The sequence below is a fragment of the Myxine glutinosa genome, chromosome 2 (assembly GCF_964187855.1).
Source record: "Myxine glutinosa chromosome 2, kmMyxGlut1.1, whole genome shotgun sequence".
NCBI classification, from domain to species: Eukaryota; Metazoa; Chordata; class Myxini; order Myxiniformes; family Myxinidae; genus Myxine; species Myxine glutinosa.
Window position 1 is genome coordinate 104,222,233 of NC_136262.1, and position 15,527 is coordinate 104,237,759.

The following is a 15,527-nucleotide window of genomic DNA, read 5'->3' on the forward strand; positions in this document are numbered from 1 at the left end:
AAGCATCACAGAAGCTCGTGGCAGCAAAGTTCGTCTGGAACGGGCTACGTAAGGATGTCCGCGACTGGGCCAATGCCTGTGTCGCCTGCCAGCGCACGAAGGTCCACCGGCACACCCAGGCCCCGTTGGCACCATTCGACGTGCCTGCGCGGCGCTTCGACCACGTCAATGTGGACCTGGTGGGACCCCTTCCCTCCTCGCGGGGCTTCACCCACCTCCTCACGATGGTGGACAGGACCACCAGGTGGCCGGAGGCCGTCCCGCTGGCATCAACAACATCCGCCGACGTGGCGCAGGCCTTCATTGGCACTTGGATTGCCCGTCTCGGCGCGCCCTCGGACATCTCCTCCGACAGAGGCCCGCAATTCACCTCCGAGCTTTGGGGCACGGTCGCCCAGGCCTTGGGGGTCAAGCTTCACCGCAACACGGCCTACCACCCCCAAGCCAACGGCTTGTGCGAGTGGTTCCACCGCTCGATGAAGGCCGCTCTCAGAGCCAGCCTCCAGGACGACGGTTGCGCCGACAGGCTCCCGTGGGTCCTATTGGGCCTCCGAACAGCCCCTAACTAGGACCTCCAGGCTTCCACCGCCGAGCTGGTCTACGGCCAGCCACTGCGCGTGCCGGGCGAATTCATCCATGACGCCACCGGCCCCTGGTCCGCGGCTCGCCAACGCTCGGTCCTCCAGGAGGCCGCCAGGAGATTTGGCCCCGTGCCCACGTCCCACCACGGCTGCCCCAAACCCCACGTCCCCCCAGCACTTCGCACTGCGGAGTACGTTTTTATCCGGCACGACGCACACCGGGGACCGCTCCGGCCGCCGTACGATGGACCTTTCCGGGTCCTGAAGAGGGACGACAAGTCGTTCATCGTCGACATCGGCGGGAAGCCGGACCGCATCTCTGTGGACCGCCCTCAAGCCGGCCAATTTGGACCTCAACCAACCTCCACGGTTGGCCCTTCCTCCACGACGGGGCCGTCCCCCATCAACCAAGCCCCCCGCCCGACCATCCACCGCCACGCCACCTACCACCCCTACACGAATCGCCAGGGGTCGTTTCGGCCGGGTCATCAGGACCCCCCTCAAACTGACTCTCCCTGTGCAGGTTAATTCTGGGGGGGCGCATGTAGCGGTTACCGGAAGCATGGCACAATTACCGTGCACCGGCCGATGACGCAACCGGCGAGCAGTCACTTGTCCGGACTCGCCCGGGCGTGTCCAGACTTGCCTTTCCCGGGCGAACACGTGACTTACCTATTTTGCATACCATGCCCCGCCTGAGAGGCGTGGCTTTTGTGTGTTGAGTTTGCGATACAAATTGCCGCCCGTTTGATGGGCAGATTAGTGTGCTTTTGAGTTCTTTGGTTTTGAGCTAAATAAATAGCTCAGTGAAACTTCGTTCCTGTGTCGTCCATTTTGTCTGGCTTTATCGTGCGAGCACAGCTCCCACAATCTAACTTTTTTTTCCGGAAAATAAATGTATTGTGGCGGGCACAAGGGGTAATAATGCCGCGCACCAGTGGGTGGCGCGAGCGCCCAGGCGGGGACCGATGGCACATGCCCCGCCCTTTGACCGATCGGCCACGCCCGGGGATGAGGCGTGGCCTCGGCACATATATGCGGGCTCTAAGTTCGAGCCCGCTCAGTGCTGCAGTTCGAGCTTTCGAAATAAAGACTTTTGTTTTAACAAACGCGTTGTGGCCGACCTCTTTGGCAAGCAAGTTGTGTGTGCGCAGCACCACACTTCACTGGTGACCCCGATTGGTTCAGCCGTTGCTGACCACCGAACGCGCCACGGCCACCAACGCCATCGCAGTAAAACTCCCAGAGTTTTGGGAAGCAAAGGCCGACGTGTGGTTCGTGCAGGCCGAAGCGCAATTTCAGCTTCGAGGCATAACGGCGGACGAGACCCGTTACTACCACGTGGTCGCCGCCCTCGGGCCCAGCACTGCCGCCCGAGTCATGTCCATCCTGCGGCACCCGCCGGTCGACCACAAGTACAGGGCGCTCAAACGTCTCCTCATCGCCACGTTCGGCCTCACGGAGATCGAACGGGCCGACCGCCTCCTGGACCTTCCCGAACTCGGCGACACACGACCATCCGTGCGGATGGATTTTATGCTGTCGCTGCTGGGTGACCAAGCCCCGGATTTCTTATTCCGGGCGCTTTTCCTACGCCAGCTACCTCTACAGGTACGCCTCATGCTGGCCGGTTCCAACATAAGGGAATCCCGCGCCCTGGCCGTAGAGGCCGAAAAGTTTTTCGCGGCTTGCGACACGCGGTCGAGTTACAGTGCTGCCGTCGTGGATCCCGGGGCAGAGGCTACAGCGTCCCTCGTGGCCGCTGCCGCGCCCCTCCCACCACCACCGAGAACACCGCGGCGGCCGGGGCCGCCGCCGCAAGCCTGGTGCTATTTCCACGCCAGGTTCGGCCACAAGGCTAGGACGTGTCGCCCGCCATGCTCGTTTGACAATTCGGGAAACGACCGGGCCGGCGCTCATTAACGGCCCTGAGCGTCGGCCATTCCGGCAGCCTCCTGTTCATTACGGACACCTTGTCCGGGCGCCGTTTCCTCTGCGATACAGGAGCGCAGGTAAGCGTCATCCCCGCCTCCACGTCCGACAAGCGAACCGCGGGCCGGGGCCCCGCGTTGCTTGCCGCCAACGGTACACCCATCTGCACATTCGGGAAGCGCTGCCTCTCCCTGCAGTTCGGAGGGCAGCGCTTTCAATGGTCGTTCGTGACCACCAGCGTGCCAATGGCATTGCTTGGTGCGGACTTCCTATGTGCGAATGGGTTGTTGGTCGACGTGAAGCACAGACGGCTCGTTCAGGCCGAAACCTTTAGCTCGCTCGCTTGTTCGCTGAGCGGCTCATTGAGCAGCTCACCGAGCGGCTTGCTGGAAGGTTCCGTCCCGGCGAGTTTAGTTTGCACGCTTCCGGCAGCGGACGACTTTACCCGCCTCCTCGCCAGTTTCCCGGCCCTCACGCGGCCCACCTTCTCAGCGGTGGCCGTTAAACACGGGGTGGAGCACCACATCCCCACTGTCGGGCCGCCGGTCTATGCCCGGGCACGCTGACTCGAGCCCATGAAGCTCGCCATGGCAAAGGCGGCGTTCGCCACGCTGGAGCGGCTGGAGATCGTACGGCGCTCCAACAGTGCTTGGGCTTCTCCGCTGCACATTGTGCCGAAGCCCAGCGGGGGATGGCGGCCGTGCGGGGACTACCGCCGGATCAATGATGCCACCACCGCCGACCGCTACCCGGTCCCACACATTCAGGACTTTTCCGCCCGGTTGGCCAACACGACCGTGTTTTCTAAGGTGGACCTCATCCGGGGCTACCATCAGGTCCCCGTCCAACCGGACGACGTCCCGAAGACGGCCGTCATCACCCCTTTCGGCCTCTTCGAATTCCTAAGGATGCCCTTCAGGTTGAAGAATGTGGCCCAGGCGTTCCAGCGGCTTATGGATAGCGTCTTGCGCGACTTACCTTTCCTGTTTGTATACCTGGACGACATCCTAGTCGCGAGCGCGTCCCGGGAGGAGCACCTGCTCCACCTCCGCACGCTTTTCGAACGCCTGGGCCAGCATGGCCTAATCATCAACCCCGCCAAGTGCCGTTTCGGTGTCGCCACCATCGACTTCTTGGGGCACCGCATCACCGAGCACGGGGCCGTCCCTTTACCGGCCAAGGTGGAGGCGGTCAGGGATTTCCCGCGGCCCCGCATGATCAAGGGGCTCCAGGAGTTCCTGGGCATGGTAAACGTTTACCACCGCTTCATGCCCCACGTCGCCCGGCTCCTCCGCCCCCTGCATGAGGCCCTCTGGGGCAAGCCGGGCAAACGTGACATCGCATGGTCGGAGCCGATGGCCGCGGCGTTCGCGGGCGCAAAGCTGGCTCTGGCCGACGCCACCATGCTGGCGCACCTGGCGCCCGATCGCCCTCACCACCGACGCGTCGGAAGACGCGGTGGGCGCGGTGCACGAGCAATGGGTGCGTGGTGCTTGGCAACCGCTGGCGTTTTTTAGCCGGCAGCTTCGCCCGCACGAACGCCGGTACAGCACCTTCGACCGCGAGTTGCTCGGGCTCCACCTGGCGGTCCGACACTTCCGCCACCTGCTGGAGGGCCGCCCGTTCACGGCCTTCGTTGACCTCAAGCCCCTTGTGTTTGCGATGGCCAAGGTCGCCGAGCCATGGTCGGCACGGCAGCAGCGCCACCTCTCTGCCGTGTCCGAGTACACGACGGACATCCGTCACGTGGCGGGTAAGGACAACCCGGTGGCGGATTGCCTTTCCCGGTCCGTCGTGCACTATGCCCGGATGGCGTAGGCCCAGACCGCCGACCCCGGCGTCCAGGCCTGGCGGGCCGCCGCGTCACCGAGGTGCCGTTCGACGCCACGGGCACGGCCCTCCTATGCGACGTCTCCCTCGGCCGGCCTCGCCCCATCGTGCCCGCTGGCTGGCGGCGCCCAGTGTTCGACGCCATCCACAGCCTGTCCCACCCTGGCACGAAGGCATCCCAGAAACTCGTCGGGGCGAAGTTCGTCTGGCATGGCCTCAGGAAGGACGTCCGCGACTGGGCCAGGACGTGCCTCGCGTGCCAGCGCGCAAAGGTCCACCGCCACACCCAGGCACCGTTGGCCCCATTTACGGTCCCCGAGCGGCGGTTCGACCATGTGCACGTCGACTTGGTGGGACCTCTGCCCCCTTCGCGAGGGTTCACCCACCTCCTCACCATGGTCGACCGCACCATACGGTGGCCGGAGGCCGTCCCATTGGCGGCGACGTCTGCGGCTGAGGTGGCGCAAGCCTTTATCGCCACTTGGGTTGCCCGGTTCGCTGCCCCCTCGGACATCTCGTCCGACCGCGGCCCTCAGTTCTCCTCGGAGCTCTGGGCCGCGGTGGCGTAAGGGCTCGGGGTGAAACTTCACCGCACCACGGCCTACCACCCCCAGGCCAATGGCATGTGCGAGCGCTTTCATCGCTCCATGAAGGCCACGCTCCGGGCCAGCCTCCGCGACGGCGGCTGGGTCGACAGACTCCCCTGGGTCCTGCTGGACCTCAGGACGGCGTCCAAGGACGACCTGCGCACGTCCTCGGTGGAGCTGGTCTTCGGGCAACCACTGCGGGTACCGGGTGAATTTATCCCCGACTCCACGGCTCCTTGGTCCGCGGCGCAACAGCGCTCCGCCCTTCAGGAGACCGCCCGGAGGTTCGCCCCGGTGCCAACTGCACACCACGGTTGCCCGCCTTCCCACGTCGCCCTGGAGCTTCGCACGGCAAAGTACGTGTTCATCCGGCACGACGCCCACCGGGCACCGCTCCGGCTCCCGTACGACGGGCCCTTCCGTGTGCTGGAGACCGGGGACAAATTTTTCACGGTCGACATCGGAGGTGCCCCGGATCGCATTTCCGTGGACCGCCTCAAGCCGGCCCACCTCGATCCGGACCACCCCCCGCCAGCAGCTCTGCCTCCGCGTCAGGGCCGCCCCACGGCGGTCGGACCCCCGGCACCCCCGCCAGCAGCTCTGCCTCCACGTCGAGGCCGCCCCCCGGCGGTCGGACCCCCGGCACCCCCCAGCCCGCTACCCCCCAGCCCTGCACCCATCGCCAGGGGGCGTTTCGGCCGGGTCATCCGGCTTCCCCGCAAACTCACAATTCAGGTGCACGGGAATTCTGGGGGGGGCGCGTGTGGCGGGCACAAGGGGTAATAATTCCGCGCACCAGTGGGTGGCGCGAGCGCCCAGGCGGGGACCGATGGCACATGCCCCGCCCTTCGACCGATCGGCCACGCCCGGGGACTAGGCGTGGCCTCGGCACATATATGCGGGCTCTAAGCTCGAGCCCACGAGCCTGCTCTGTGCTGCAGTTCGAGCTTTCGAAATAAAGACTCTTTTGTTTTAACAAACGCGTTGTGGCCTACCTCTTTGGCAAGCAAGTTGTGTGTGCGCAGCACCACACTTCAGTATCGTTCGTTCGTGTGGTTGCCAACTTCAATCTCGATTGGTACTTTAATGTATGATAAATAGTGGCAATCACTATATTGTTCGTTTAGATCAGCGGTCGGGAACCTATGGCTCGCGAGCCATATATGGCTCTTCTGGTGACGGCATATGGCTCCCAGACAATTTTGAGTTGAAAAAAAAAAAATCAGTTTGGAACTGATTTTAAAATACTTGTGATATTTCTTAATAATACTGTGTCATTTTAAAGTAAACAGAAATTAGTTTTGAAGATAAATTTCACGGGTCACGGGTCACCCGTGGGTCGGGTCGGGAACCAATGGCTCGCGAGCATGTCCGCGTCATTGTAAAGGTGAAGAAATCAATTTTATCAGATAGCCAACTAGTTTATCCGCTTCAACCCTTGTAACGGAAAAGATGGCGAAAAGAAAAAAAGACGATGATTACCGTGCATTCCAGGCTGCGTGGACAGAGGAATTTGCATTTGGTGAGAGAGCAGGATCTGCGGTATGTCTAATATGCAATGATAAAATTGCATCGATGAAATGGTCAAATATAAAGCGGCACTTCGATACGCACCATGCTTCATTTGCATCGAAATATCCAGCGGGGGACAGCAGGAAAAGGGCATGCGAGGAGCTACAGCGGAGAGTGCAGACGAGTCAGCAGCAACTACGTGTGTGGACCAAGCAAGGTGACGGGAATTCCGCTAGCTTTGCGGGTGCTTTGGCAATAGTAAGGAATGGAAAGCCATTCACAGATGGCGAGTATGCCAAAACATTCATGCTTGATGTGGCCAATGAACTGTTTGATGACTTCCCAAATAAAGACAAGATAATCAAACGAATAAAAGACATGCCCCTGTCAGCAAGAACTGTGCACGATCGTAGCATCATGATGGCAAATCAAGTCGAGGAAACACAAATTAAGGACATAAACGCCGGGACATACTTTTCTCTCGCGTTAGATGAGTCAACAGACGTTAGCCATCTATCTCAGTGCAGTATAATTGCCAGGTATGCTGCAGGTGACACACTGCGTGAGGAAAGCTTGGCTGTTTTGCCAATGAAAGGGACAACAAGAGGAGAGGATTTATTCACGTCTTTCATGGAGTTTGCTAAAGAAAAAAAACTACCGATGGATAAACTTATTTCTGTCTGTACTGATGGTGCACCCTGTATGTTGGGGAAGAACAAAGGATTTGTAGCGCTTCTCCGTGAACATGAAAAGAGAGCCATCCTAAGTTTTCATTGCATCCTGCACCAGGAGGCGCTTTGCGCTCAGACGTGTGGCCAGGAGCTTGGTGAGGTGATGTCGCTGGTCATTCGAGTGGTCAACTTTATTGTTGCCCGAGCTTTAAATGATCGCCAGTTTAAAGCTCTGTTAGAAGAAGTTGGGAATCATTATCCCGGTCTACTTTTACACAGCAACGTGCGTTGGTTGTCAAGGGGGAAGGTGCTCAGCCGTTTTGCAGCTTGCCTGAGTGAAATCCGGACTTTTCTTGAAATGAAAGGCGTCAAGCATCCTGAGCTAGACAACACTGACTGGCTCCTGCAGTTTCACTATCTCGTGGACATAACTGGCCATCTGAACCAGCTCAATGTGAAAATGCAAGGTATTGGAAATACAATCTCATCCCTTCAACAAGCAGTGTTTGCATTTGAAAGCAAGCTGGAAGTCTTTCTCAGGGACATTGAAACAGGTCGTCTTCTGCACTTTGAAAGACTGCAACAATCTAGAGATGCATGCTTAGCAAGTGACTCCACTCAACATCTGGATCTCCAGCAGCTAGCTGGCTTTACGTCCAATCTCCTGCAGTCATTCAAAGCACGTTTTGGAGAATTTCGTGCGCGCACTGGTCTTTTCAAGTTCATCACTCATCCACATGAGTGTGCAGTGGACAAAATCGACCTGACATGCATCCCCGGGGTCTCTATCGGAGACTTTGAGCTGGAAGTTGCTGACCTGAAGGCATCAGACATGTGGATGAGTAAGTTCAAGTCACTTAATGGAGAGTTGGAAAGTCTTGCGCGACAGCGCGCAGAGCTGGCGAGGGAACACAAGTGGCCAGAAATGAAAAATCTTCAACCTGAAGACCAGCTGATTCTTAAAACTTGGAACGAGCTTCCTGTGACATACCACACAATGCAGCGTGTGAGTATTGCCGTATTGACCATGTTTGGCTCTACATATGCATGTGAGCAGTCATTCTCGCATATGAGGAACATTAAGACCAACCTACGCTCACGTTTAACTGATGGAAGCCTCAACGCCTGCATGAAGCTCAACCTCACCACGTATGAACCAGACTACAAGGCCATCAGCAAAACCATGCAGCACCAGAAGTCGCATTAAAAGTAAGACATATTTAATTTATTATACGTTAAAAATACTATATGGCTCTCAATGAAATATATTTAGAAATATTTGGCTTTTATGGCTCTCCCAGTCAAAAAGGTTCCTGACCCCTGGTTTAGATTAAAGAAAAAAGAAACAAATAATAAAAATCAACTTTAAACGGCCACTCGTTCTAAGACACCATAGCGTTCGTGTGCGCATCCGTGTACTTGTTGCCCCCCAGAAACATGGTGGCCGGGTCGCCATGGTGGCACGGCCGGGTTCTGTACGCGGCATAGCGAGTGCAGCCTCTCGTCGATAAATATAACTCATGGCCGTCATGGGGAGCAACAGCTTCTCCAGGAAGTAAAAATATTATACACCGCAAACACGTATGCTTAGCTTATTAAACAGTCGCTCATGCTCTTTATAACACAAAATGAAGAAATTTGGAGGAATCTCGACATCCGTGAAGTAAGGTTTACTTGCAGAACTGAGCGAAGATCTACTGCACTCTATATACCCCACAAATGTTAGGTTAATAACATGGCCCTTTCTGCCGCTGCCGTGGCATTTTTCGTGGCGAACTTTTGAAACTCGCTTCTGCTGTTTCACACGAAATTGAAAGGGAGAAGCTCGGGTTGTGCTCCTTTACCAAGCAGCTCGCTAGCCCTTGCCAAGCCAGCCGTTCCTTAACGGTTTTGAATGGAGTGCTTGCTCGAATGCTTAAACCACTTGGCGATCTCTTCACAAGAAACTTGGTAAATGAACACACCCAATGTTCTTGAGACCCGACCATTGATCGACTGTAATCTATATACCCCAAACAAGAATGACCCCCCTGCACCTTCCTACCCTTCCTGCCCTGACCGGAGTCTGCGGGTGTACTAGTTCCATGAAATGCTTCAATCATTAAACTTAAATTTCATTCCGCATGTCTACTATCTCCTCCCAGCTCCTTCCCAAACAGGTGTCGATACTTTTGAGTCAATTATAACATCAACAAAAGTGTAAAACATTGCAGTGGATGTTAGAGCTCACTTGACCCGTGTTGCCTTTGAAGAATCATTGGTCATTGGTGAAGAGGAGATGATGGTACTCTTTTTGAAAATGTTGGCTTCCTTATTTTTCTGTCTGCAACATTGAAAAGGAAGGTGTTTAGTACATTTCAGGTCATGCAGTGAAAAGGAAAGGTGTGATACAGTGACAAGAAAGACATGGTGAAGTGTGCAGACCGTCTTCACGAGCTGTGACTCTCTCACTGCGTACACATGTTACAATTATGACTACACCTTGAAAATGAAGGTAAGTGAGTATCTCTCCAAAGGGAGGGCACTCCTCATAGGTGTGAATGTTATTCATTGGCCCTGCAGTTGTCAGGCACAAAACGACCAGACTCAGTGTGTTAATGGTTCGAGCTTCTGTTCTGAGTCTCGGAGGTCGACTGTTCAAAACCCGGGCCAAGTTTAGCAAAGACTTCAAAAATGGTGCATGTTGCTCCCGCACTTGTTGCTCAGCATTTATAAAGAATGCAGCATGGACAAAGAACTATCGGTTGACAAACATTGCACAGGATTGTAAAAACCTCGAAGAAGCAACGCGACAAAACCAAAAGGCAGTTTACTGGTACAGTGGTACACCGTGGCCCTTTTCAACTATTGCCGTGGGTTCCGTACCATTCCAAAGTTAATGCTCGCAGATAGAACAGTCAAACTTAAACTTGCTTCGGAAGAATGGTATATTACTTAATGATTCGGGGCCCTGTCTGTTCCACACTAAGTTTCTCGTATTTTATCTCTGAGGTGTGCAGCTCCCTATGGCCTTAGATCATGTACGAAAACTAGAAGAATGCGACTGTGTCGCCAATATGCCTCCGCATAGTCCCACAGCGGGTAGATGCCATCACTCTGCATATGTATGGGTAGGGGATCACGTTTGTGAAGTTTCGTGTTGACCGGATAGGGTTCGTTTTTCTATCTAATATGGCTGCCAAACCACGTGACCTATGACATCATCATTTTCAAACTATATGCAACAGTGCTGTTAGATATTTGTAAAATTTCACATCGATAGGGTGAGCGGTTTCAGAGATACAATTATTTAATATTTTCCTTCAATCCAATATGGCTGCCAAACCTTGTGACCTATGATGTCATAAATTTAATAATTAAAATACAAATTGGTCATAGATCATGTGCATGCAATTTCAGATATTTAGAATAAGAAATTCTATTGAAACATTTTTGGCTGGTATCCCACTTCACCTATGATGTCATCATTATCATGCTTTTGTTGCTCATTGGGAATACTTGACAATGTGCCAAGTTTCAAATTTTCCCATTCAGCGGTTTCCAAGAAATACATTTTTGATTATTTGCTTTTAATCCAAGATGGTTGCCATTCCACGTGATCAATGACGTCACAATTATCATAAAAACATTCTGCATGGCTGTCACTCCTACCTGAAAGTTTCTTCTCAATCGGACATGTGGTTGCTGAGAAAAACAAGGTTTAGCCTGGACGGACGGACGGACAACCCGAAAACATAATTCCTCCGGCGGTATCCGGCGGTAAGGATCCATACAGGAGAGCGACCTTGCAAATGCTCGATATGTGATAAAGGTTTCTCTCATAGCGGCAATTTGAAATCACATATGATGATCCATACAGGAGATCGACCTCACAAATGCTCGATGTGTGATAAAGGTTTCTCTCAAAACAGCCATTTGAAAGTGCACATGAGGATGCATACAGGAGAGCGACCTTGCAAATGCTCGATGTGTGATAAAGGTTTCTCTCATAGCAGCAATTTGAAAAAGCACATCTTGACCCACACAGGAGAGCGACCTCACAAATGCTCGATATGTGATGAAGGTTTCTCTCGAAAAGGAACGTTGAAAACGCATATGAAGATCCATACCTGAGAGCTGAAATCTGAAATACCCAGAAATGAAAAATGAGGTTAAGAGGATTTCAAGATTGAAGAAACCTGAAATTGTACCAGTAACAGTCGGACTGAGAGTTTTCCCGGTGTGTACCCTGGATAAGAATAGGTACACCGTATCCCTGCGTGTCGTAAAAGACGACTAAGAGGGTTGGCGTCAGGAAGGGCATCCGGCCATAAAAACATTGCCTCAAAAAGGGAACCATGACAATTACAACTACATATGGGCAGGGTACAGCCCGAAGTGGAGATCGGTTTCTGAGGTTTGGGACATGGAATGTAGGGACAATGACAGGGAGATCAGGAGAAGTGGTGGAAGTATTGGTCAGAAGAAGAGTAGACATATGTTGTGTGCAAGAGACGAGATGGAAGGGAAGTGGTGTGAGAATGGTGAAGGGTAGGGCAGAGACAGAAATACAAGTTTGTGTGGCAAGGGTGCCCGGAGGGCGTGAATGATATTGGTGTCCTGTTTTCTGAGGAGTTTATAGACAGTGTGGTGAGTGTGACTAGAGTGAGTGATAGGTTGATGATGGTGAAAATGATGATTGGAAAGCTCTTGGTGAACGTCATCTCGGGATATGCTGTGCAGGTTCGTCGAAGCGATGAGGAAAAGGACAAGTTCTGGTGTGCGTTAGAGAAGCTGATGGAAAACGTGAAAGATGAGGAAGTTGTTGTGGTAGGTGGAGACCTAAATGGACATGTGGGAAGGAGTATTGATGGTTTTGAGGGAGTTCATGGGGGTTACGGATATGGTGTGAGAAATGGAGAAGGTGAAACGATTTTGGAGTTTGCTGATGGAGCTGATTTGTTGATTTGTAATACTCAGTTCCAGAAAGAGGATAATAAGCTTGTTACATACACGTCAGGTGGGTCGACGACAACCGTTGACTACCTGATGGTGCGTAGGCGAGATAGGGGGCACCTCCGGGACACAAAGGTGATCCCGGGGGAGGAGGCTGTTTCACAGCACCACTTGGTTGTCTGCGACGTAAGGGTGAAAGGTGCGAGGAGAGCTCGGCGGGTGAAGTACCAACCGAGAATGAAGGTGTGGAGGTTGAAAGAGGTGACAGTAAGGGAGGCATTAAAAGAGAGGCTGAGTAGGGTCGAGGATGATGTGGTTGAGCTTGAAAGTGGTTGGATGTCAATGAAAGCTAGTCTGTTGGGAGCCGTTGGTGAGGTATGTGGATGGACAAAAGGACCACCTTGGAAGGAAGTGGGACCCGGAAACTTGGTGGTGGGATGATGAAGTTGGAAAGAGGATTGACGTGAAGAGGAAGAAGTTCAAGGAGTGGCAGAAGGCGAAGGGTACGGGAGCAGAAACAGCAGAGCATGAAAGTTATAAGGCAGCCAGGAAGGCTGCAAAGAAAGAGGTAGCAAAGGCGCAGGAGGCATGGAGGAAAATGTTCGGAGAACGCTTGGATTCGGAAGAGGGTCAGAGAGCGGTATTCAGGATTGCAAAGCAGATAGCAAAAGAGAGGTGTGATGTGATGGGGGAGAGTTGCTTGAAGGATGAAGTGGGACAAATCGTTGTCGACCCAGATGGAATTAAAGGAAGATGGAAAAGATATATGGAAATGCTGTTGAATACAGAGAATGAATGGGATGGCAACATAGAGAGTAACCCAGTTTTAGGACCGGCAGAGAAGATAACTGAGAAGGAAGTTGAGGAAGCGATAAAAGCAATGAAGGGTAGAAAAGCGGGAGGGCCGACGGGAGTTGTGGGAGATATGTTGAAGGCAGCAGGAAGTTGGGGTGTGAAGAGAATGACAGAGATCTGTAATCTGGTGGTGAAAGAAGGCCGCATACCAGTGGATTGGGAACTGAGTACCCTCGTCCCTCTATACAAGGGGAAAGGTGACTCTCTGGAGTGTGGCTCGTACCGAGCGATAAAGTTATTGGAGCATGGAATGAAGGTATTGGAAAGGGTGTTGGAGAGGAGGATAAGGAAGAAAGTGAAGATCGACGAAATGCAGTTTGGATTCATGCCAGGAAGAGGAACGACAGACGCGCTTTTCATTGTGAGGCAGTTGCAGGAGAAGTACATGGAGAAGAGGAAGAAGTTGTTTCTTGGGTTTGTTGATCTGGAGAAAGCATTCGATAGGGTACCACGCAAAGTAATGACATGGGCATTGAGGAAGTTAGGAGTGGAGGAATGGTTGATCAGAGTAGTGATGGCAATGTACAAAATTGCGCGCACAGCTGTAAGGACGAAGGACGGGAACAGTGGTGAGTTTGAGGTGAAGGTGGGAGTGCATCAGGGGTCGGTACTAAGTCCACTTCTATTTGTAGCTGTGATGGAGGTGCTGGCTCAGAACGTAAAGGAGGGTTTACCGTGGGAGTTGTTGTATGCAGATGATCTGGTGTTGATTGCGGAAAGTATGGATGGAATGAAGGAAAAGATGAACACGTGGAAGGAATGTATGGAGACAAAAGGTCTGAAGGTGAATATCGGAAAGAAGAAGGTGATGGCAAGTGGTAAAGCATGTGGTGAGGTGGAAAGAACTGGGAAGTGGCCCTGTGCTGTGTGTAGGAAGGGTGTCGAAGTGAACTCCATTCAATGTACAATGTGCGCTGAGTGGGTTCATCAAAAATGTAGTGGTCTGAGAGGGTCATTAACCAGTGTGGCAGCTACATTCAAGTGTAAGGTGTGCACAGAGGGAGCTGCAGATGGAGGAGATGTTGAGTTGGATCTTGGAGACGGCGAGAAGCTGGAAGGTGTGAAAACATTTTGCTACCTCGGAGACATGCTGAATGGAGAAGGTGGATCAGACTCGGCAACGGTTGCTCGAGTGAGATGTGCATGGAAGAAGTTTTGGGAATTGAGTGGCGTGCTGATGATGAGGGGAGTGTCGTTGAAGCTGAAGGGAAAGGTGTATGCTGCATGTGTGAGAAGTGTTGTGGTTTATGGGAGCGAGACATGGGTAATGAACGTAGAGCAGCAACGAAGGTTGGAAAGGGTGGAAATGCGAATGGTTCGACGGATGTGCGGAGTATCGTTGAGAGAGAGGAAGACAAATGATGAATTGCGAAAGATGATGGGAATAGAGCCTGTGATTGATGCTGTGAAGAGGAACAGGTTGAGATGGTTTGGTCATGTGTTGAGGAAGGATGAAAGTGACTGGTTGAGAAGAGTGATGGAAATGAATGTAGAAGGAAGCAGAGGACGGGGAAGACCGAGAAAGACTTGGCTAAAGATGGTGGAAGAAGAAATGCGGGCAAGGGGGTTAACAAGGAGAGATGCAGAAAATAGGGCAAAATGGAGAAGATTGTCATGGGGACCGGACCGCAAGGCTAACCCCCGCTCTTGCAGGGAAAATGGCCTTAAAATGCATGTTGTTTGTTGTTTGTTTGACTTCGTAGGTCGAGGCATAAAAAAAAGTTACACTCATTACCACCTGAGATAGCAACCCTCAATTTATGCATATCAAATGATAAAGCAAAGCACAACTTATCGAACCAAAATATCAATTTCACACCAACTCACCGAGGTATGAAGTAGGTCTCCCATTCTGCAGGTTGACTGGGCTCCCGACGATCGGCCAACGTCAAAGGTCGGGGCCGTAGGCGCACGGCAGGTCGAAAAGTAAGTCTGTGTTCACTCGGTTTTAAAAGGGGAAAATCAGGGCGCATCACCTAGGCGGTGGGAGGAGTGCGAGAGAAAATGGAGGCTTAAAGTGTGTGGAGACAGACACAAAGTATCAAAAGATTGACGTCTGAGTGGAGAAAAAGGTACAATTAAAAAACAATCCTACCTGGCGAGGCTTTGAGGATTTTGGGTGTAAGTTTTGAAATAAAGGTGAGTCTCCATGAGGAGCGTTCGGAAGAGTCAAAATCACCTTTTCTTGATCTGTTTGACCCAAAAATGTACCTGTTGGGGATTTTCGAAAATCGTTATTTAAAAAAATAAAAGGTTTTCAAATTGAATTTCTTCAAACGCACTTTATAGTCATTCAAGCAGTAAGGGAGTCACATGACTGCAATATTCAAACAGTAAGGGAGGTACATGACTGCAATATTCAAACAGTAAGGGAGTCACATGACTGCAATATTCAAACAGTAAGGGAGGTACATGACTGCAATATTCAAAAAGTAAGGGAGTCACATGACTGCAATATTCAAACAGTAAGGGAGTCACATGACTGCAATATTCAAACAGTGAGGGAGTCACATGACTGCAATAGTGCAATATTCAAACAGTAAGGGAGTCACATGACTGCAATAGTGCAATATTCAAACAGTAAGGGAGTCACATGACTGCAATAATGCAATATTCAAACAGTA

The 15,527-nt window shown here is 52.6% G+C and overlaps 1 long non-coding RNA gene across 1 annotated transcript; it reads right to left on the reverse strand.

Annotated features, from left to right (window-relative positions):
• Window positions 1–9,381: 9,381 nt before the first annotated feature.
• Window positions 9,382–15,108, reverse strand: LOC144890901 (uncharacterized). Its single transcript, XR_013622571.1, has 3 exons — window positions 14,999–15,108; window positions 14,731–14,879; window positions 9,382–9,436 (listed from the first exon to the last, which is right to left on the reverse strand). It is a non-coding gene; the product is annotated as an uncharacterized LOC144890901 (long non-coding RNA).
• Between the last annotated feature and the right edge of the window lie 419 nt (window positions 15,109–15,527).